Consider the following 22,523-nt stretch of genomic DNA (forward strand, 5'->3'; position numbering starts at 1 on the left):
GGACCAAAAAAGTGTTCCTAAAGGCAAGACCTTCAACCACATTTCACAAAACTTAAAAAACGGTGTAGCTTCCACTCACACATGCACATGCGCACGCATACTAGAGGGGAAAACTTAATCAGCACTCTCTCCCAGGGGTTTATCTCTCTCTCCCTTTCTTGCCCTATCTTTTTCTTTCTCACCATCACAGACTCGCACACTCGCCCGAACGCTCACACGCCCTCTGAAGTTTTCCGATGCAGTTTGTTTCTATGGCAACAAGGAGGCCTTGTTTCCCTGCGGTTGACTACTTGAAGTTTTTTTATGCCTTTAATTATGAATGGAGGGGTTTGATAATCAGAGACAGATACAGACAGATGCAGAATGAATGATTTAAATCTTGTATTCTCAGCTCCCATTTAGGAAACAACAGGAAGGGACAGTAACAGAGGCCTGACAAAACCAAAATGATGTTTTTGTGTAAATTATGTTCATTAAAAACATTATGTAACTTGCTAACAAAAAAAGCTACATTTTCTGCACCCGCTTACCCAAGCTGTTGAACAAAAAGAGCCTATTTGGATTATGTACTGTACCAAGGGAGGCTTTTCATATGCACCTAAATATATATACGCTGAACTTTAATTGTAATCGTGTTTTAAAGTATAGATTTGTGCTAAGCGGACTTTGCAGTTTCTTCGTCCTACTTCCTGCTTCAGTTCTATAGAACTTACAGTATACACTGTACAATGACAAAATGTGCTATTGTCTTTAAGGAGCTATTTCTGCCTGACCTGATCCTTAAAAATGGCTTTTTTGTGTGTGTATATTTGTGTAAGGTTTGGCTGGTTAGCATGGCCTGGTTAGCCTCTGCTAGATACCATAACTACTCCATCTGTCCCAAAAAGCCATATTAATCACATGACATGACATGTCAAATGATTGGCTTATACGGATAGCTCTGAAGCTGATTCAAGCATACCAAACAGTATTTTGGGAACATCCATTTGGATGTTACCATACTTTTAGGTTAATTTCTAAAATCTCTTTATAAAAAATTAAGTGTTCTACACTTCATTTGCTTGAAAGTAACACTTCTTGGCTTATTTTGTTATTCTTTTTTGTACTTTGAACATTGCATGTTTTATTTAATTCCACTGAGTGTTTATAAATTTACGTACACTTTGTAGCTTATGCGCAGAATCTCTTTTGTGGCAACAAAATTAGCTCTTTAATTAAGCTCTAAATTGGATATTTTCTATTTGAACATACAAGCATTTGCACAATAATTTGACCAATATATATTACTGTTTAAAAGCTTGGGGTTAGTAAGATTTCTTTTTTATTTTTTAAGAGAAAAGTCAAAAGTTTTAGAAAATCAAGATTATTAATGTTTTTAAAGAAGTCTCTTCATCAAGCCTGCATTTGATCCAGCAAATGCAGCAAAAGCAGTAATATTGTGAAATATTTTTACAATTTAAAATAACTGCTTTCTATTTGTATATATTTTAAAATGTAATTTATTTCTGTGATCAAAGCTACATTTTCAGCATCATTACTCCAGTCTTCAGTGTCACATGATCCTTCAGAAATCATTCTAATATGCTGATTTGCTGTTTAAGAAACATTTATTATTATTATTATTATTATTATTATTATTATTTTTTTATATTATATTATAATTATTTAATAAGTATTTTTTTCTTCAGGATTTTTTGATGAATAGAAAGATCAAGAGATCAGCATTTATCTGAAATAAAAAAGCTTTTGTAACATTATATCGTTCAAAAGCTTGGATTCAGCATTTTTTATTGTTATTATTATTATTATTGTTGTTATAGAAATGAATACATTTATTTAGCAAGGAATTCTAGGAATGCTTTAAATTGAATAAAAGTGATGATAAAGACATTAATAATGTTATAAAAGATTTCTATTTTAGATAAATGTTCTAGATAAAATGTTCTTCTGAACTTTCTATTCATCAAAGAAACCTGACAAAATTCTACTCAGCTGTTTTCAACAATAATAATAAATGTTTTTTGAGTAACTGAAGTAACTGAAAATTCAGCTTTGAATAAATTAGGAATAAATTGCATTTTGAATTACATAAATTAAACATTAAATTACATTTTTAAATATTTGACAGGAATAAATTTAAATAGAAAACAGTTATTTTAAATAGTAAAAATATTTCAAAATTGTACTGCTTTTGCTGTATATTTATTCCAGAGCAGGAAAAAATTGATGAAGAAATGTTATGAAATTTTTAAATATTTTTGCTATTTAAAATAACAGTTTTCTATTTGAATATATTTTGAAATGTAATTTATTCCTGTGATTTCAAAGCTTATTTTTTAGCATTATTACTCCAGTCACAATATTAGATTGATTTCTGAAGGATCAGATGACAATACTAATACAGCATTGCCAACTGCCAACTGCCAGTTCTAAATTGTAATAATATTTAACAGTATTACTGTTTTTACTTCATTTTTGGTCAAATAAATTCTGGCTTTTTAAAGACTAAAGATCATAGAGAGCCCAAGCCTTTAATCGTTAAGTGTACATATTTCATATGTCTGTTGTACTTAGAGTGACAGTTCAAGAACAAGAGCTGTGGAGCATGAGAGAAATATTATATTGACAGTAATTATGTTTGTTGAAACGCAGACAGGCGCACACAGATTCACACACACTCAAACACCTACCTAATACAGTCTGAAACAGCAATCTGTGGCTATGGAAAGCAAATACTGTCAGTTACAGTAATGACCAGTTATACGGCTGTCAGAAAACATTAAAGCAAAGTCGATACAAAGCGCTAATGGTGTCTCCATTGTTATATGTAACTGAACACTTCAGTAATGGTTTCATTATTGGTTTATGAGTTTTACTGCGCAAACGCACGTACACAGTAATGCATCAAAACTTTGCGTCCTTGCCAATCCTTTTCTAAATTTTCCCAGTTGCGTCTTTGAAAAGCAAACTCTTTCTCAGTCACGAACTCACTCCCTTTCTCCGTGGCCACAGGGGAAATATCTGCCGCTACACAAAGCCTGCATTTATCTTAATTACATTTACCTGCTCTAACAGTCTTAAGAGATGCTCGTGTTCACCCCGTCTGATGTTCTATATTTATCCTTGATCTGACTAACTTGCTATGAATGGTTTTTAAAACTAATTGATTTTTTTTCTATGCTCAGATGTGGACTAGTGACGGCTCCTCATCCTCTAGACAGTGAGTGTTCATGAAGAAGCACTTACTGTAGGTTTTTAATCGAATGTCTTATGTAAGAGAATAATGCATTAAATGTCATGTTTATTTACAGAACATGCAATCATAACACTGCATATGGGGAAATGAAATTTTTGTCATTGAAATGTTAGAGATGTTGTAAAGTTGTAAAAAGTTTTACACTTTTAGCAGTATGGAAGCTTATTTCCGCAAAAAAAAAAATAATAATAATAATAATAATTTTAAAAAGGCAATTGTGACTCTTTATCTCAGAATTGTGAGATACACACTTCTGAAAAGAAAAGTCTAAATTGTAAGATATAAACTTGGAAATTGTAGCTACAGTTTTAGTTTTTATAAAATCGCAACAAGGAAACAAGGAGTTTATTTCTCTGAAATAGAAATCTTTTGTAACATTATAAATGTCTTTATTTAAAGCATCCTTGCTAAATAAAAGTATTCATTTCTATTTCAAAAAAAAAATGTTCTTTTGATTTTTCTGTTCATCAAAGAATACTGAAAAAATGTACTCAGCTGTTTTAAATATTAATAATAATAATAAGACAAATAAGAGAGAAAATCAGCATATTAGAATGATTTCTAAAGGACAATGTGACACTAAAGACTGGAGTAGAGTTGCTGAAAATGTAGCTTTAATCACAGGAATAAATTACATTTTACAATATATTCAAAAAGAAAGCAGTTATTTTAAATAGTAAAAATATTCCACAATATTAATGCTCTTGCTGTATTTTGGATCAAATAAATGCAGGCTTGGTGAGCTGGGTTCTGTAATCTTGTCAGCAAAAGCCATTTTGAAAGTTACATTTAACCAAAAGTCAGTTCAGAATGCCTACTTGCAGTTGCATGCCTACTTTGCTTGAAAAGTATGCTTATGCTATTTTTATGCCATATTTATATTTTGTGGTCTTCTGGGGCAGGTACCAGCTTCACATGCTTGCGCAGTACTGTTTTCAAATAGTGCCACAGTTTGTCAGCTGGACTGAGATCACAGCTTTGAATGAACCATTGTAACGCATTCATTCATTCAAACGTTTTGTTCTCAAGCCACTCTGATGTTAATGGCCTTGTGTTTGTAATGATTATCATGATAGAAGAACTTTCACATGAACCTTCTGTTTACAGCAGACTGAAACCGGTCCTTTGCAGTAGTTATTTATGTTTTGCACCATCCATTCATCTTTCTGTTTTAACAGGATGTCCAGATGAAAAGCATGATGCAACCAAAGCCAAACAAAGGCTTTGTATGCTAGCTCCTATGTACTTGAAATCTTCAAAACGTTTTGTTTCAATAGCATACAACAAAATTGGTAACATGTTGCAACTTTAGATCAAATTATGCTAAAACAAAACTATATTATTTGCTTTTTTTGTATGAAGCAATACCATTCTTAAGTTGACTGGTTCTCACCCATAGCCTTCTTGTTGCAATTTCTCCCTTGCATAATTCTTGCATAAAGCTCTAGATAATGGTTAGCATTTTGATCTGCATTTGTTGTGAAGTTACCGAACTTTGTAGCTCTTTCAAAGTGAACGTAGTTGAAACATTAAGCACTTTACTTGCATTTAATATGCTTTCTATGTAACACCTTTGTAAATTTAATTTGATGTGGACACCAAAGTGGGACGTCTCGTCTTTGACCCTATTGCTTCTTTAAAAAGTAGACTTCTTTTGCACAGCTGTTCTTTCGATCCAAACATAAAAAATACATCGACATTTTGCTTTTATCTTCTAGGTCAGTGGAGAACTGACAGGAGGATGGAGGAAGGGAGAAAGAGAGAATGGGATCAGGACATGATGACCCAGGTCAGATTCAAACCTGGATCTCATTGAGCTGTGCTTTATATTGTATGAATGTCAAGAGCAATCCATCCTGTGCCACAGCTCCAACCAGATGCAATTTAAATGTTTATGTAACCAAGATGAAAGCAAGATTTCAATTAATGACTTAATCTGTTGATCTCTTAAAGGAGAAGTCCACTTTCAAAACAAACATTCACATATAATGTACTCACCCCCTTGTCATCCAAGATGTTCATGTCTTTCTTTCTTCAGTCGTAAAGTAATTATGTTTTTTGAGGAAAACATTTCAGCATTTTTCTTCATATAATGGACTGCTATGGTGCCCCGAGTTTGAACTTCCAAAATACAGTTTAAATGCGGTTGTAAACGATCCCAGCCAAGGAAGACGGGTCTTATTTAGTGAAACGATCAGTTATTTTCATAAAAATAATACAATTTATATACTTTTTAATGTTAAACGCTCATCTTGTCTTACTCTAGTTTTTGTTCTGGTTCATGACAGTTAGGGTATGTCGAAAAACTCCCATCTCATGTTGTCCCTCAACTTCAAAATCATCCTATATCGCTCTTTTACCTTTTTGTTAAGGGTGTTTGAGCTTTGCATGTTCACTTTGCAGAGACTGGGTCGATACTTCTGCAGTGATGTAGGATGATTTTGAAATGATTTTTGAAGTTGAGGGAGAAAATACGATTGGAGATTTTCAACATACCCTAACTGTCCCTGAACTCTGTGAATACGCAGAGTACAGGGAGAGCAAGGCAAGACGAGCGTTTGAGAATAAAAGTATTTAAATTGTATTTTTTAAATGAAAATAACTGATTTTTTGCTAGATAAGACCCTTCTTTCTCGGCTGGGATCGTTTACAACCGCATTTGGGATCCATTTGAAGCCGCGTTTAAACTGCATTTTGGAAGTTCAAATTCGGGGCACCATATCAGTCCATTATATAGAGAAAAATCCTTAAATGTTTTCCTCAAAAAACATAATTTCTTTGCGACTTAAAGAAAGACATAAACATCTTGGATGACAAGGGGGTCAGTAAAGATTCACATTATATGTGAATCTTTGTTTTGGAAGTGGACTTCCAAGTGGCAAACATGTTCCATATAAAGCATTGCATCACTTATTTTCCTATTGGTTATTAATATTCAGAATGAGTTCTGCTGTCATTGCCCTGAATAAGACATCGGAGAAAAATGAGACTCAAGAGACTACGCTCTCTGAGCATGATGAGTCATTACCACACGTATTTTTTTAATTAGCCGGCGCCGGAGGCTAAGGCACACCTCTTCGACCTCATGCTGTGAAACATACAAAAAAAGGAAAGAAAAAAGTAAATGAACGAGGTCACTGAAGGTTCATTTCCATGAGGTAAATTAAATCATAAAAGTTATTCAGATTTTCATTAAGTCTTCTGCTACAAATGACTGGAAGGGTTGCTTATGGTATAAAGCTTTTTACAAGGTCATCAAAGACTAAGAAGGATCAGACAATATGGCTGTACTATATTTATTATTCTATGATGAATATGTTTCCAATTTCTTAATTAGAACAGATTTGGATCATTTCTGTGAGGCGTAAACTGTCTGTAAATTGTAAAAATGTACTAAAATATTTTAAAAGGCTTAGAATCTGAGGCAGTATAAGTTTCATAATATTTATAATTATTTCTTTTTTAATGTTTAGTCAGTTAGTATGGGTTTAGGATAGATCTGGTACACTCACATGTATGGAAAATATTTTATTACCTTTTTCTACTTGATTGTCACACAATTTTCGTTGTTGTTGTTGTCGTTAGTTTATATGTATATACACTACCAGTCAAAAGTTTTCAAACAGTAAGATTTGTAAAGTCTCTTCTGCTCACCAAACCTGCATTTATTTGATTTAAAGTACAGCAAAAACAGTAAAATTTTGAAATATTTGTATTATTTAAAATAACTGCTTTCAATTTGAGTATATTTTAAAATGTAATTTATTCCTGTGATTTTAAAGCTGAATTTTTAGCATAATTACTCCAGTCACATGATTCTTCAGGAATTATTCTAATATTTTGATTTGCAGCTCAAAAACATTTATTATTATTATTATTATGTTGAAAACTATATAAAAATACATTTTTCAGGTTTCTTTGATTAATAAAAAGTTCAAAAATCCTAAAAAAATTAGTTTTGTACTCAAATGTTTTAAATATTGATAACAATAATATATATTTTTTTTCTTAAACAGCAAATCAGCATATTAGAATGATTTCTGAAGGATCATGTGACACTGAAGCCTGGTGTAATGATGCTGAAAATTCAGCTTTGATCACAGACAGAAATAATATTTTAAAATATATTCAAATAGAGAGCAGTTATTTTAAATAGTAAAAATATTTTAAAATTTTCCCCATACTTTGGGTCAAATACATGCAGGCTTGGTGAGGAGAAGAGGCTTCTTTAAAAAGATTCTAGAGAAAAACTTACTGTTCAAAATATTTTGACTGGTAGTGTATTTTAGATTCAGATTATTTTATTAATATAATTTCAGAATGTAACAAAAATGAATACAAAACATGTTTTAAAGCACTTTTCATGATTTCTCCTTTTCAACATTCCAGACATCACAAACAGCACCCGCGAAAACAGCCTTGAAAAAGAGCCTCCAGGCTCCCAGATCTCTGCCATGAGAATGAGAAAATGCTTCCCGAAAAGGTTGGGAGGCAGTAAACTTTCATCCAATTAGAGTACAGCATTGATGCTGGTCTCCCGTACATGCCAATGTGAAAATTGCTATTAGTCACAGTCCTAGTTTGTGTGCTTTCCGTGTGATATAATCTCGGCACTCGCAGCCCCATCTTTACTCTATTAAATTGAAGTGTTCAAGGGAAACAAAACACTGATGGCGGAGCGCTACTGGAGGAAGTTTGCTGAGTGCTTCTGTCTTATCTGTGCTTAACAGGCCATGGTGTTAATGTGCGGGTTGTGACAGATATTGCAACTTCCTGCAGATCTGTCTCCAGGTTTCATAATTTTCTTTTATAATGACTACAGCTAGATTGGTGGCAGGGACAGCTGGTCTGAGAACATCCCAGCTTGTGCCAAGAGCAACGCTGCAGCCTTTCTTGCAAAATTTCCTGTTTACCTCAGCAAACTTTCAATATCCAACCTGCTAATCTGTGGCCATAACCTAAACCCCTCATAAAACAACTTTATTGAAGCTCCCGTGATTAATACTTTGTTAAACCTGCAATACAACACAAGCTAATGGGCTATTTTAAGTTAGAAAGCTGCTGCTTTTCTTTCCTGAGTTATAGGAGCTGTACAAAGTCAGAGAAGTCAAGGAAGATGGGCAGACTTGACTTCTCTTGAGACGTAAAGCATTCAGGTGTATCCAATTTTCCAAGCTGGTCCACACAACTGAGTTGAAGGAAAGTTTTTTTCCCCCTCTTTTAATCTCTTTAAAGTTGCGGTAAGCTGTTGTGTAATGATTGACATGCTGTACAACTTTTTATTTATTTTTTATTCTATCCATTTTCTTTTCTATTTATTATTCAGATGCTGTTATCCAGTTTGCTCCAATTAGGGTCTTTGATTTTTTGGTCTTTGCCAGGGTGTTCTGAATGGTTGCTAGGTGATTTCAAATTTGCCCAAGCTGAGCCCATCTTGAGAGTCCATCCCAAGTCTATAATATCTACGATATTCTGGTTATGTAAGTATTTTCCAACATTTAACACATTTTTTTACCATGCACATTTCTACTACCACACAATTTGGGATACCATTAATGTCTGTAGCATAATTGACCCTTCGCAAAAAGCCCGTCCGACAAAAAAAAACAATGCCGCTCTTGCAGTGAAAAAAACATTGTGGAACAAAGAGGAAACTGACAACACACCGACACACAAGACAGAGCAGGTTACTTCTTGTATGAAACAAGGTCTCAGCTTTAAAAAGTTGTAATTTTTTAAAGAAATTCAAACAATAAATACTGTTTTGTGGCTCTTTAATGTGTTCAGATCACCGTATTCAGATCAATCAACACGTCAACCAATCATCTTTTCTTATTAACTTAAAGCATGAAAAAAACATGAATGAACATCAGAACGTATTTTGTTTTATAAGACGTCAATACACACAATGTTTCTAATCTTATCTCCTATCTGATTTGTTTGTAGGACAGAATGGCGGATTCAGCGTTATCAAGCTCTGTGCGAAGGGTCAATTGGTGGATGAATTATGATCTGAAATCCAAGCAATGGTATGTGCAATAATAATAGCAAGCACAACTAACTATATTTAGCACTTTGCCAAGGGACTTACTATAAAGGGATAATTCATCAAAAAAATTAAAATGTCATCATTTTAGGGCTGTTAACACCCAGGACTGATAACTGTAACTATAAAATAATTTAATAATCATTCTAATTCTTAAAAAAAAAAAGTCTCAAGCTATAATAATAATGAACACAATAATGAACAGTATCAGCGGAATCTCTTTTAGAACATTTTTTTTCCAGCTGATGAATGATAAAAACACTGACCACCAATCAGAATTCATCTGACTTTAAAGAACTTGTGCATAAAACACAAGTTAGGTTTTAGTTACACAAAGCATTTGAGTGGATTTATAGTTTAATTTAATATTCTGAAATAATCTCTCTTTTGTTTTTTCTCCCTCTTTTTTTTCTGTGGACCATTTAAAGGTAAAAACCAATATATGAATACTTTAAATGTATTCCACTTAGTGAGGTTAGATGCCATATTAAAATTTACACAGATGGAACGCTCTGTATAAAGGTCCTAGATTATGGAATTTTCACAACTTTTTTTATGGAGTTTGTTTGTTTTGTCTACTGATTTTTTTATTTTCCGAAAGATGTTTTGTCAGTGAACAATCAGTTGTTAAAATGGACCCTGTGTGTTAAGAGTTGCATGACTTAATAAATGATGTCTCTTACTGAAATATGTAGTAGAAAACCCATGAAAGATTTACGTCATTTAAAAAAACATCATTTTATACATATTTTGGACTGGGGGGGGTGCAATTATTTTAGGTGTGCAGCACATTCTTCATCAGTGACGTGAAATGGTTGCACTCAGTGAGCTATTGGCACAACCTTTTGCTATATTTACCACAACATAACTTGAAATACACAACTCAGAAAAAATATACTGATATGTGACCCCTGGACCACAAAACCAGTCTTAAGTAGCATGGGTATATTTGTAGCAATAGCCAACAATACATTGTATGGGTCAAAATTATGCAAAAAATATTATTTTATGCAAAAAATCATGAGGATATTAAGTAAAGATCATGTTCCATGAAGATATATATATCAAAACTTAATTTTTGATTAGTGATTTTTTTTTCTCACTATTTTGATCTTTTTGATTCCAGATTTTTTCCTCGGCCAAATATTGTCCAATCCCAACAAATCGTACATCAACTTTTTTTATACATAGATGATGTATAAATCTCAAACCCTCATGACTGGCTTTTGTGGTCCAGGGTCACATATAATGCCACATTGTGCAGCTTTTGGTTGTAATTTTCAGTCCAACAAGAGAAGAATGTAAGTTTTCACTTCTTTCCTAGCAATAAGAAGAGGAGAAAAGAATTTGAAAGATGCCTGTGGATGAATAAAACTTCCAAAAGTCCTGTATCTTTGTTCTTTCCACTTTAGCTCTGATGCCTTTGAGGCTTTTAGTAGACTGCAGCTACTGAAAGAGCTTACAGGTGGCGATGGATATAAGCGCAGGCATTCTTATCACTAGAAAAGCAGTGAAGACTTACATCATTTCTCTTGTTGCCTTTCGACTGAAAATTACAACCCAGGCCACACAATGTGGCATCGTATCAGTATTTTATTTTTCCCGAGTGCTGCGGTAAAAATAGCAACAGGTAGCGCCAGTAGCTCACAGAGTGCAACCATTTCACATCATCAAAATAATGGCTCCCCCCAATAGTCCAAAATATGTATAAAACATTGTGAATTTTTTAAATAACATGAATCTTTCATGGGTTTTCTACTACATATTTCAGTATGAGACATAATTTATGTTATATTAATCCAGTCTTAAAGTCTTAATACCTAGGGTTCTTTTTAAACAATAGTACAGTCCATTGACAGAACTATACTTCTATCCCTTATAGCCTCATTTTCAGTCCTGTCAAAAATTAAGGTCTATACTTATCGTTTTTGGTGTGAAAGAGCCTTTACTCACCCTCATGTCATTCCAAACCTGTGACTTTCTTCTGTGGAACACAAAAGAAGATCTTTTAAAGAATGTTAGCTTCCAAACAACACTGGACTCCACTGACTATATAAAAATATCATGTTCAAGACAGCATGAGGGTGAGAACATGCTGTCAGAAATGTTATTTTTGGGTAAACTGTCCCTTTAATGATAATTGCCAGAACAAGTAGCTAAAATAAACAAGCCATTCTTTCTATTCTAGGCCTCAAACCCTGAGAAACACAGCAATTGCAAAGTTCTAATCATGCAAGACTGAGAGGCTAAAGTGGGCAGGCCATTGGCAACACTTTAAGTCTATAACAGTTTCTTTAATTAAATTCATGACAGAATTTCCGGAGGTTAAAAACAAGTGGAGCGGCAGCATTGTGGATGCACTGGAGGGGATATGTGGTAGATGCTGGTAGGCCGGGCGAAGAGGTACTATGCCCTAGGTTATTAAAAACCCAAAGGCGAAGAATAGATCTCCGCTAATGACAGGATTAAGAAGAAGAGCCATTCATCTTACGCAGATTTGCCCCGCTGCATTTCTGCACTCTGCGCTAACTGCACTAGCTTTAATTGGCCAAGACTGGAGCCGAAAGATCCTCAATTAGACACTCGGTGGCGGATCTCCTGGGTTAAAGAACTGGTGCGGAACAAAAAACAGGCTTAAGACGAGCGGAAGTAAGAACAAAGGGAGGAAACGGGCAAAGGAACCTGAAAGCCCCGGCCTTGACACGTACACACGCTTTCATCATTAAAGAAGAACTCAGAAAAAAGGGTCTTCTTAACGTCGGAGCCGAGCGCATGTGGATTCCCACCAGCTTCTGCAAAACCTTGGGGGTCCGACTGACAGGCTTGTCTGATTAATGGATGACTTTCTGACTCTCCATCTTCTCTGTATGTTATCCGTTATGACTTTGAAAAAGACCCTCACGGAGAGCGGCAGAGACACATCATTGTTAGCGTGTGGATTAGGACCTCAAGGTGAAGGAAGAGAATGGACTGCGTCCAATACCGTGACAACCTTAATGAGATCATACTTCATCATTGACTTCACAGCTGACATGAACCACATGGTCCTGGTAGCGCACATCAATGGTGCATATAGTCCTGCAGAGTGCTCTTTATCCAACATTACAAGCAGTCAGAAGACCATAGAGAGAACGGAGTGGTATACGATGACTCAGAATGTGTGCTGTGACATTTCAAAACTACATCGTTTGACCCAGGAGATCAAGGTTTGTCTGATGAGCTTAGGCAGGTAGCCCCTGCTGGCAGATGCTGCTACTACATCATGCTGGCAAAAAGCATGCTTGTATTCAACAGTATCCTCACCCAGCTGAATATAGTTTTTTCAAAGCACACACAATATTTATTTAAAATGTGTTTTCTATGTCTGTCTTGAGATTTAATAGAAATTTTAACTGTTTTCTGTGCTACTGGGTGATATTCATAAATTATTGGCTAAATATATGCAATTATTTTTCTGCAGAAATACAAAATTGATAAGCACTGATCCTAAACATTTAGATTTTCTAAAAAAAGTAAATTACTGTCATCATTTACTCACCCTAATGTTGTTTCGAACCTGGAAAAAATTCCCTAAAAAAGTTTGTTTGTTTGTTTATTTATTTATTTATTGTCCATACAGCAGACGTCAAAAGTAACCAAAACTGGTTAGATATACACTTCCAGCCAAAAGTTTTTGGACCATAACATGTTTTTTTTAAAGAATTCTTTTCTGCTCATGATCTTCTGATCATTTATTTGATCCAAAATACAGCAAAAGCAGTAATCTTATGAAATATTTTTACTGTTTAAAATAACTGCTTTCTATTTGAATATATTTAGAAATGTAATTTTTTGTTAAATATTACCGTTTATTCATATACATTAGTGGTGCTGTTCATTTATATATATATATATATACTGTACATACATACATACATTAATAATAATATACATTCAGGGTTTCTACACATTTTCCATTTCAAAATTCCATACTTTTCCAGAGGGTGCAAATTTCCAAACCTCTCAGTAGATATTCAGACCATATTTAACATAAATAGTTCATAGAGCATTATTTTCAGCTTTTTATTTAGTATATAGTAGAGTCATCTGTAAATATTTTTATTTTCTCATGTTGTTTATGGATTTTCTTGAAGTGACAACACACGAAGCCCCTTAAAATAACAAATGATTAAAAACTAAATAAATAAAAAATACTTATACATGCACACAAGAAACTTTTTTGTGCCCTTGAGAAACTATTTACATGTGCATGGGAATTTTTTTTGCATGTTTACACATTACAATTTCTAGTTTTATATAACCTTTTCCAGTTTATTTAACCTTTTCTTGTTTTATGTATTTCTTTTGTGCACTGCGAAATGGGCTGATGGCACAGTAGGTGGCTTAGTGTGCATCGTTCTAAATGCTAAGTTTAATGGTTTCTTTTGCGCACATAAAAGCCTGCATATTTTTTATTTCTGCAAAGGTACTGCATGCAGCTATGTAATACAGTGCTAAGAATACAGTGAGAAGAAACACAAAATGCTTATAACCTGCATTTTGCATCATGAAAACGTACACCGTCAATTAATTCAGTCGTATTTGACAAGATCACTAAATAGCTGCCATGAAACCTCACTTCTTGTACAATAATTTCGTCTGGAAACACAAATATTTTTCCATGCTTAGCTTTCTTTTATCCATACTTTTCCAGACCTGGGAAATAGCAAATTCCATACTTTTCCAAACCCCGTAGGAACCTTGTACATATATAGATACATTTTTCAACCTAGGCTTATTTGCATAAAACAAAACGTACCAGTTCACTCTTCACAGTTCACTGTGGTTTTCATTAAAATGAAGACTACAGGCAGGAAAACTTTTATTCCTGTTCAAACTCATTTCCACATAGAAACTGTTGCGAAATGTGCAAGAAGCAATGTAATATCATTTTGCAGTAAAGACTTTAGAGGCATGTTTTCCAATCTGCCTAGATTGATTTGTGTGTGTGTGTGTGTGTGTGTGTGTGTTTCAGTTTTTTACATGAAACATTTTGAACCTACTATGCAACAGTGGCTGTTTGGCTAAAATTATTCCTCAAATCCTAAAATTTTATTTTATTTATTAACAAAGCCGTTATATATTAAAAAAATCCGTTTTTTTTTTTAAACCCACATAATTTGTCTTTGACAAGCTAAGTGTGCTTCACCAGTCATGTCTCTGTTAAATTATAACACAGATTCTTTTTCACTTACTGCCAATTTGCATGCATAAAAATGTCTAAAATATTCATAACATTGTAAGTAGGTCAAAAGGTGGACACAGTATTAATCGCCTTGCCCAAGCCTGCGTCCCCGGCCTGTGCATGTGTGGCATGAGTGCGGTAGACCTCTGTTCTGTGTTGATTTGTTGCGCATTAATCCAAGGAAATGTCAGCAGATATTGACCCAATACGTAGTGAGACATAAGAGGTCATAATGTCACGGCTGAACAATGAATACACCACAGCTGTTGGTATCCTTGCAGCGTAATAGGCGAGGTCAATGCCCAGTTGCAAGGAGATTGACGAAAGAGGTTTGATTTCTGTTATCAGTATGTATGATAAGTGAGGGCCACGCTGACGCTGAGCAATAACTCCTTGATTACATAGCGCGTCTGTCATCACAATCTGAAAGTGACTCTAACAAGCTCAGCAGCGAGCTGGGGAATACACTCTTTTATGAGCTCGGAGCCTAGTGAGACGCAAGGTGCCGTTTGATGCGCGGAGCCGGTAATGAGCGCGCGTCCAGTGTCACACACCACGGCGTCGATCAAAGTCAAGGCAACCATGGCAACCCTACATCTCCGATAGCACACCGCCTTGCCTTTTTTAAGGCTCTAATCACACTTAGAGAGGATGGGAGTTTAATCGTGCTGCAGGTGGCACTGTTGAGACTGAATATTGCTAATGGCAGATGATGTGATACATGGCATCCCACCTGACACGTGTCTTAACTAGGCATGATGCGACAAGTTTCTTTGACAGGCAATTTTTCTGTCTGCGCTGAATGCAAAAATGCTGCGTGATGTGAGACAGTCACTGATAATCAGAATATATTTAATGTCTAATCTACAGTTTCACTCTTAAATGAGTTCCATTGAACAAAAGGTTCTTTAAAAGTGTTCTTAAGATTTAGTAAAAGGTTCTTTGGGGAAGCCAAAATGGTTCTTCTATGGCATCACCTCATTTTTTGACAAGATGGATTTTGGATGAGATTTCACTACCCAGTTTGAGGCATGGAAATTTGATGTTCATTTCCGTCCACTCTTGCAATTCTAAACTACCAAAGATTCATCTCCAAATTTGTTTTTAAAGAGACAGTTCACCTGAAAAATGAAAATTCCACCATCATTAACTCATCCTCTGAGAAGGTTATTTAAAATTTTTCCTCATACAACAAAAAATAATGAAATGGGCTGAAATCCAGCTGCCCTTTGTGTTCCAGAAGACAGAAATGCATATTATTTGGTTTGATTTGAGGGTGAGTAAATGGTTTTCATTTTGGGATGAAATATACCTTTAAAAGATAAAAAAAAGGGTTTTGGTTCCCATTGACTTCTACTGTGCGAACGAAAACTACAAGAGACGTCAATGGAAAGCAAAACTGTTTACCCTAGTGAAAAATAAATATACTAAAATGTATTTAAACTACATTTATTTCATGCTAATTATACATTTACATCTTATGTACTTAATAAAAATACCCTGCAATTGTACTTTTAGTATACTAAACTGGTATATTTAAAGTCTAATAAATTGGAACAACTAATTTTGTACCTAATGCAGTTTAAATGAGCAGAAGCAGTGCTGAAGTCCAACTAAAGACATACTTAAGTATATCTGATTGTGCTAATATGGAACTATTGCAAGTATACTTTAGGTGCACTTTTAATATTTTGAACTTAAAGACCGATATTATTTAAAGATCATACAGTAGTGACATTAAAACATATTTTAGGCTTACTATTAAGAAATGTGCACTGCACACAAGTAGTATTTCAAATAAAGTTATAGATTACAACTTTATTATAATTTTATTTATAAGTCTCAAGCAATGTCAGTAAATACGTTAATAGATTTAAACTAAGTATAAAATAAATGCATTTTAAATGGATTACTTTTTTACTAGGGTAGTTATCATCATTCATCAAAATACCTTAGAAAAAAGAATAAAATGCTTACGAGTTTGGCATGACATAAAGGTGAGTAAATGATGCAGAATTTTCATTTTGAGTGAACTGTTGCTTTAAGACAAATTGTGTTATTTTCACCCAGCCAAAATAGATTTCTGCTTTGGACTACTCAAGTGATTGCATACAAACACACCTAGTCATCATTATGCTGCAAGTTGCAACTGTCTGGGAGCTAAACTGACTAAGCCTTCCATTTTGCTGTTCGTCTGACCATCAAAGAGAATTTGTATTGTCAGACACTCAGGCTACTAGTTTAAGCTCTTCTCCCAAAAAATCATCTCTCATGAATGCAAGTAGGGCAGCCTTCTGAATCTGATGAGAACGGGCAAGAAAAGTGGTATAAAGTGCATGAGGGAGAGAGAGTCTTCGCTTCGAGACAGAAACTTTGATCTCTCTGAGGTTCCCACATTTATGCATTACGTCTGTGCATTGCATTACATTCCATCTATTATATTGATTTATTAAAAATTCATTGGATTGAAGAAATATTTGGAACATGCTGCTGGATACTAAATAAAGCAGTCCGCTTCTGGACAAATCATAAACGAATTACCAAAATGAGTAAAGGTGCTGTCCTTGCAACCATGATATATGTTCATATATCTGTCACAAAATGCTTCTCTGCATAGACAACAAAATCGTTATGTTTTATAATTGGCCAGCATGACTTCATGAAATGGCAAGCAGACATATGAAGAAGCTGTGATCTGGATGTAAGTAAAATACATTCAGTTTGTTAAATCATCTACGGCTAACGAACCCAATCTATATCTCATTAAAACTAATAGCTCAGAATTAGACTGAATAGGATTCAGTTGTTCAGCCGCCAATGACTCCACTGGCAAATAAATCACTAAATGCATACCCAAATGAGTTTAGTTCCATGGTTTTCAGATTGTAAGATCACTTACCTTTCAGAAACACTCCAGCTATACATTTTTTTGTCACGCAATGTTTTACATACCATTACAAGTTTGAGCCAGTCACATTCAGTGAATCATGGAGCAGACCTGATACACCAAGCAATACTGAGCTCTGTCCAGCGTTCTGAAAAGCTTTGCTGTATATTGATTTCAATGCTTGGAATGGCTTGTGCCATTGCCGTTCTAAAGGAACGTTCACATACGATGCAGTTTGCTCATTATACAGTGTGCGAATTGATGGAGTATTATGGACTAAAAGTGCATAATTTTAATGGAATTAATGTAAGTTAAGTGTTCAGACTGACGTGGGCTCCAATTTTTTTATATATATAGGCTACTATACGTGTGATATGTTAATCTTGAGGTGAACTGATAAATATTTTGGCATAGTTCATAGTTATATTTCCGTCACACAGGGTAACGATTCTAATGGAAAGTTCTCTCGCAACGTTCTGTTGCCATAGTTACTGCCTCAGGCGAACGCAATTTTTGTTCGCGGAATTTGAAACAAATTTTAAATCCAAAAAAACTTTGAGAATGTTAATAAAATGTTCCTTGGCTAATAAATACAATTAAACCTGCTGAATGTACTCTGTAATAAAGCCCATCAACTATTTGTTTTGATTGACAGCCATGAGAAGGAGGGTTAAACCCTAGATTAGAACCCCCAACCCATAATTCGCAAGCTGGTATGCGTCAGACGAACATCTTTTGCCGTTACGTCGCGTCTAATTTCCTTGCGCCATAAGCGTTGCGTCCTACGACGTTGTTGTCAAGTTAAAAAACAGTTGAACTTCAAAACACCTGCGATCCGTTCCATTGCGTTGCACTCCGTCTTGGCGTTTTTGAACGCGTAAGAACGCGTTCAGTCTTAACGGCCCCTTTTACTGAACAACTGCGTTTACTTTTTGCATTCCACTCGTTTCCTTCTGTGTCCTACATTTGTCGCTTGCTTAAAATCTCATTCGTATCGCATGAGACAGCGTTGTACCGATAGGCTCGGTGGTCTCACTTGGATCGGAAGCAGTCGCAAAGGAGTAGCCCAACTCTGAATACTAATTTTCTCATGCCCTTCGGTATAAGACGGCCTTGGTACAGGTAGAGAGCCGAAATGTTTCCCACAGAACAGGGAAACACAGACCCTGACGAGCTACCTATGACCGGTGCGCGGAATCCAATGAAGCAGATGTGTAATCGATGAGTGGATATCAATACAAAAGACCATTGCGCTATTGACACATAGAGTTGACTACAGACTAGAGAAAATGTTCGTCGCCTCTTGTTTGATGCCACTTGAAGCCTTACCTTTTCGATGACAAGCCTCCTGTCAAGGTGTTATGATGAGAGAGTGTTGGTCTGTAGATCTCATTTACTTCAGAACTGCAAAATCCAGCACTGCGGACGCGTCCGGGCATCAAGCAGCAAATGCCCGCTGCTGGAACAAGCCACTGCGGCAGCTACAAATCTCCTGGTCCGGAGGAGCACGCGGTGATTAATTCGAGTCTAAAGCGTGATGGAGACTTCGTATTTTTTCCACCTTCGTCCCGTGTTTATCCCGCTCTGAGCCAGAGTGCCTATACTTCTCACCACCAAGCGGTGGACTGAGCAGCAACCAGTCAGATGCTGTCAGACACACACACACACACACACACACATGCATACAAGCAGTGTGAGTGTGTGTGGGGAGGTGGGGGTGATTGGCAGGTTGTTATTATTTCCCACTGTGGGTGAATTAGATTATTGTGGCACTATTTGGGGGTTTTCAGATTAGGAATCGTTAGCCCAAATCATTTTTCATCCTGTTCCATGATTACAGCGTTCATACTTTATTCAGGGTGCAAAATAAATGGGGTTTCTGGAAGATCGAGACTCTACTCGAGAAATTTTTGGGGCGTCTTACAACGTAGGCTACATTAGATAAATTCTACATATTATATATTATTATAATATATACGTTTCAAATGAACTTTTAAACAGGTTTTCTACAAATAAATAAATAAATCGCAGAAACGTTCGTGTTTTCACGACGCGTCATCAATCGACCATATTGGCTGCATTGAATGTAATTAATACGAAACTCGCATATTTTGCTGATTATTGCTGCTGAAAATGATAAATTATTGTCATAATTTGGGCTATAGTAATCGGTCCGGCCGGGAAAAACATCTGGAGTACTATAGACTGCCAAAAGTTATAATAAATCAATGAGAAGAGTGCAAAAAAACCTGAGGAACAAAGGGTGTTTGTGGTTGGCCAAACTGAACCAGGATTTCCAGGGCAAGAATCTTGACAACATTCATGTTTGTTTTTATCATTTCCAGTCAGGTAGGTCAAATATTAGGCTAGTATCTTAATTATTACTGCTCATATGTATCTTTACCGCCTATTAACTTTAGTTTGTCAAAATATTGCGCCCTTTCCTCCTTACCAAGTCCTTCTCATTTTTTTTTCCATGGTTTTGACAGCAGAAATTAGCAGGACAACGTATTCAGTAGGACATTATGCAATCCATGCTATTGTTTACATCCGAGTGTCTCCAATATGGCTGCGCATCTGGTGACGTCTATCTATTAGAGATTAAGAGATTAAGATATGAAAAAAAACGTAAAAAATAAATGTAAAAAAAATATTAGGATAAAGGCATTGGTTTGCACAAGATGACATCATTGTATAACTTGCAAACTGTTATCTAGCAGTTATAGTTCTCAATATATATATCCACCTTTTTCTTTCTATAAGAGCGGACACAGCCATTTGTAAATTTTATGGGTCTGGCTTCCGCTCTCCTTCCTCCAGCTATTTTTAGCTGTACAGCTGGTTTTGCTGCTTCATATTGCAAATTGGTGAGTCTTACCATATTATTTTAATATATTATGTTAATTATGAACCCAGTGGTTTGCATCGCAAACAGTTTTACCATTTACTGCACGTTGTTATTCTTCTCATTATTTCCAGCAGCTAATGAACTGGAAGTCTAACCCACAGGCTTACTTCCGCATTAAAGAATAAGGTGGATGGTCTTCACCACTTATCTCCTTCCAACTCATATGTTGTCACTGTTTGACATATTTTAAGTCAACCACAAATCAAATGTTATTTTGAATGATCTTGTTGTGAATGACATGTATAGTCTTCTTAAAAAAAAAAAAATTGTTTGTAGTCTTCCTACTTTTCAAATCTTTCCCTGTAATCATCAACCATTAAAATTTTTGGTTCAATTTCAGGTTGCGACATCAGGTGACCAAAGTTCAATGTTAGTTAAATGTCTATTGTTAATTTAATGTCCAATACCAATGTCAACTGATGTTGATATTTTGTTTTTAGGTTGTGTAACCAAAATCCAACTTGAAGTCAATGTCAAACTGACGTCAAATACTGATGTCAAACCGATTTTCATTCTCAACCAAAATGCAACGTCTGTCCGACAGTGGGTTCCAACGTCAACCTGACAATACAGTGATGCCCATTGCCTGCTGGAGCTCCGTTAGATGCTCAAACAGTTTCTGTGACAGTACAAAGTGCATGAATATTTTACAGAGTATTGTTTTGTTTATGATTTGCTGTCTGTTGCAAAACAACTCACAAGAACATTCCAGAGTCACACTGTTTCTCACTGTACTGACAGCAATTCGGGGTCAGCCTCACAACAGCTCACCCCCTTTGAAAATTACACAGGAAATGCTTCTTGACCCAAGTTGCTCTTACTCAGGGTTACAAAACGAGCTAAACCCAGAATTATGCACAGTGTGAAATGCCCCTTGCAGTTTCAGAAAAAAAGGTACGAAAGTTGTCATTGAAGCAGTACATTTTCAAAACCTTACCATGTAGGCACTAATATGTAATTTTAAGATACTAAAATGTACTCTTTACGGGTAAATAACAGCTTTTCTGGGAGTGTGGAGTCTTTTATAGTGACATTGTACATCTCTGAACTGTAAATGATGAGTTGTGCCCTCTGTAACACCCTCTTTGTGCTGACCGACACTCTCTTCAACACCTCAAAAGAAACAGAAGCGATGTTAGTGCATCTGGTGCTAAGTGTTGCAGTTCATGGAGGTTTAGAGCATCAGACTGTGAAACAGAGAACTTCATTTTAAGAACTGTGATTTTTTTTTTACTGCATTACTATCGACAGGACGGCTCTTCACCTCAAGCCAAGGCTCATAAATTTTTTAACAAACCAATAAAATTTGGAGTTTTACAGAGCCTTCTCGTTGTAATCTAGAAAATGTTTTAAACTGTATTTTTATATAGCTTATGTCCTCAAGGGCATTCGTTTTTCACGTTTATTTACGATTGTAGATCAGACAGCGAGCAGACCCTCACTATCAAATAATTACTTTGAAAGGTCATGAAAGGTGAAGGGAGTTTCAGATGCATGTGGCTGTTTGCTGTAAGAGAATTTCCCGGAATGTGTGCGTTTGGCTCATGTTCAAACATCTTCTGAATTATAGACTTAAACTCACAATTGCTTACCTATTTTTAAACTAACACATTCATACATCAAAATGAGTGATGACTCGCACTTGGATCTCGTTCAGTCAGGAACACAAAGTCCTTAAAGTGTGTTCAGTTCAAAACGGCGAAGCTGATAGTTTATCAATTCAAGTCATAAATGTCTGCTTCTGAAGAACAACTGGAGAAATTTATAACCCTAGAGCAGTCGTGTGCATGTTTCTCAATTCCCTCACCCAAACACGCAGTCCAATCACAGGAGGTGATGTTTGCAGTGCTCCAAAAATATCAGTGCATTTCCCAGTACAACCTCCTCGACAGGAAAACAATAGGCATGTTCAAGATCCCTGGGACTTTTAGAACTTGCTTCTCTGTGCCGACTAGCTCCAGAAGAGACGTACTGTCATCAGGGTAACACACAGACATTTTGGGCTCGACTATTTCTTTAAAGATACCGAACCAAAGCTCATTAGATGATGAAAATAATAGTCAGAAACTGAATGTATTTATACTAGATTAATATAAACTTGTCATTGCAAAAGGGTGTTTTTTAATAATGTGAAGAACATTAACATTTTATGACTTAGAAATAAAACTTAAATTAAAAAATGTTAATTAAAAATGTTTTTTT

At 35.4% G+C, this 22,523-nt stretch overlaps 1 protein-coding gene and 1 long non-coding RNA gene across 3 annotated transcripts in view; one reads left to right on the top strand and one right to left on the bottom strand.

The window, feature by feature from the left end:
• Window positions 1–19,047, bottom strand: part of elfn1b (extracellular leucine-rich repeat and fibronectin type III domain containing 1b) — a 104,421-nt gene extending 85,374 nt beyond the window's left edge. For both annotated transcript variants that reach the window (XM_051113572.1, XM_051113565.1), the window contains exon 1: window positions 18,743–19,047. The gene's annotated coding sequence lies outside the window, so the exon portion shown is untranslated. The remainder of the gene's footprint in view (window positions 1–18,742) is intronic.
• On the top strand, window positions 8,539–12,624 carry LOC127167702 (uncharacterized). Its single transcript, XR_007828017.1, has 3 exons — window positions 8,539–8,736; window positions 9,203–9,285; window positions 11,616–12,624. It is a non-coding gene; the product is annotated as an uncharacterized LOC127167702 (long non-coding RNA).
• Window positions 19,048–22,523: the final 3,476 nt, after the last annotated feature.

The sequence above is a fragment of the Labeo rohita genome, chromosome 1 (assembly GCF_022985175.1).
Source record: "Labeo rohita strain BAU-BD-2019 chromosome 1, IGBB_LRoh.1.0, whole genome shotgun sequence".
NCBI classification, from domain to species: domain Eukaryota; kingdom Metazoa; phylum Chordata; class Actinopteri; order Cypriniformes; family Cyprinidae; genus Labeo; species Labeo rohita.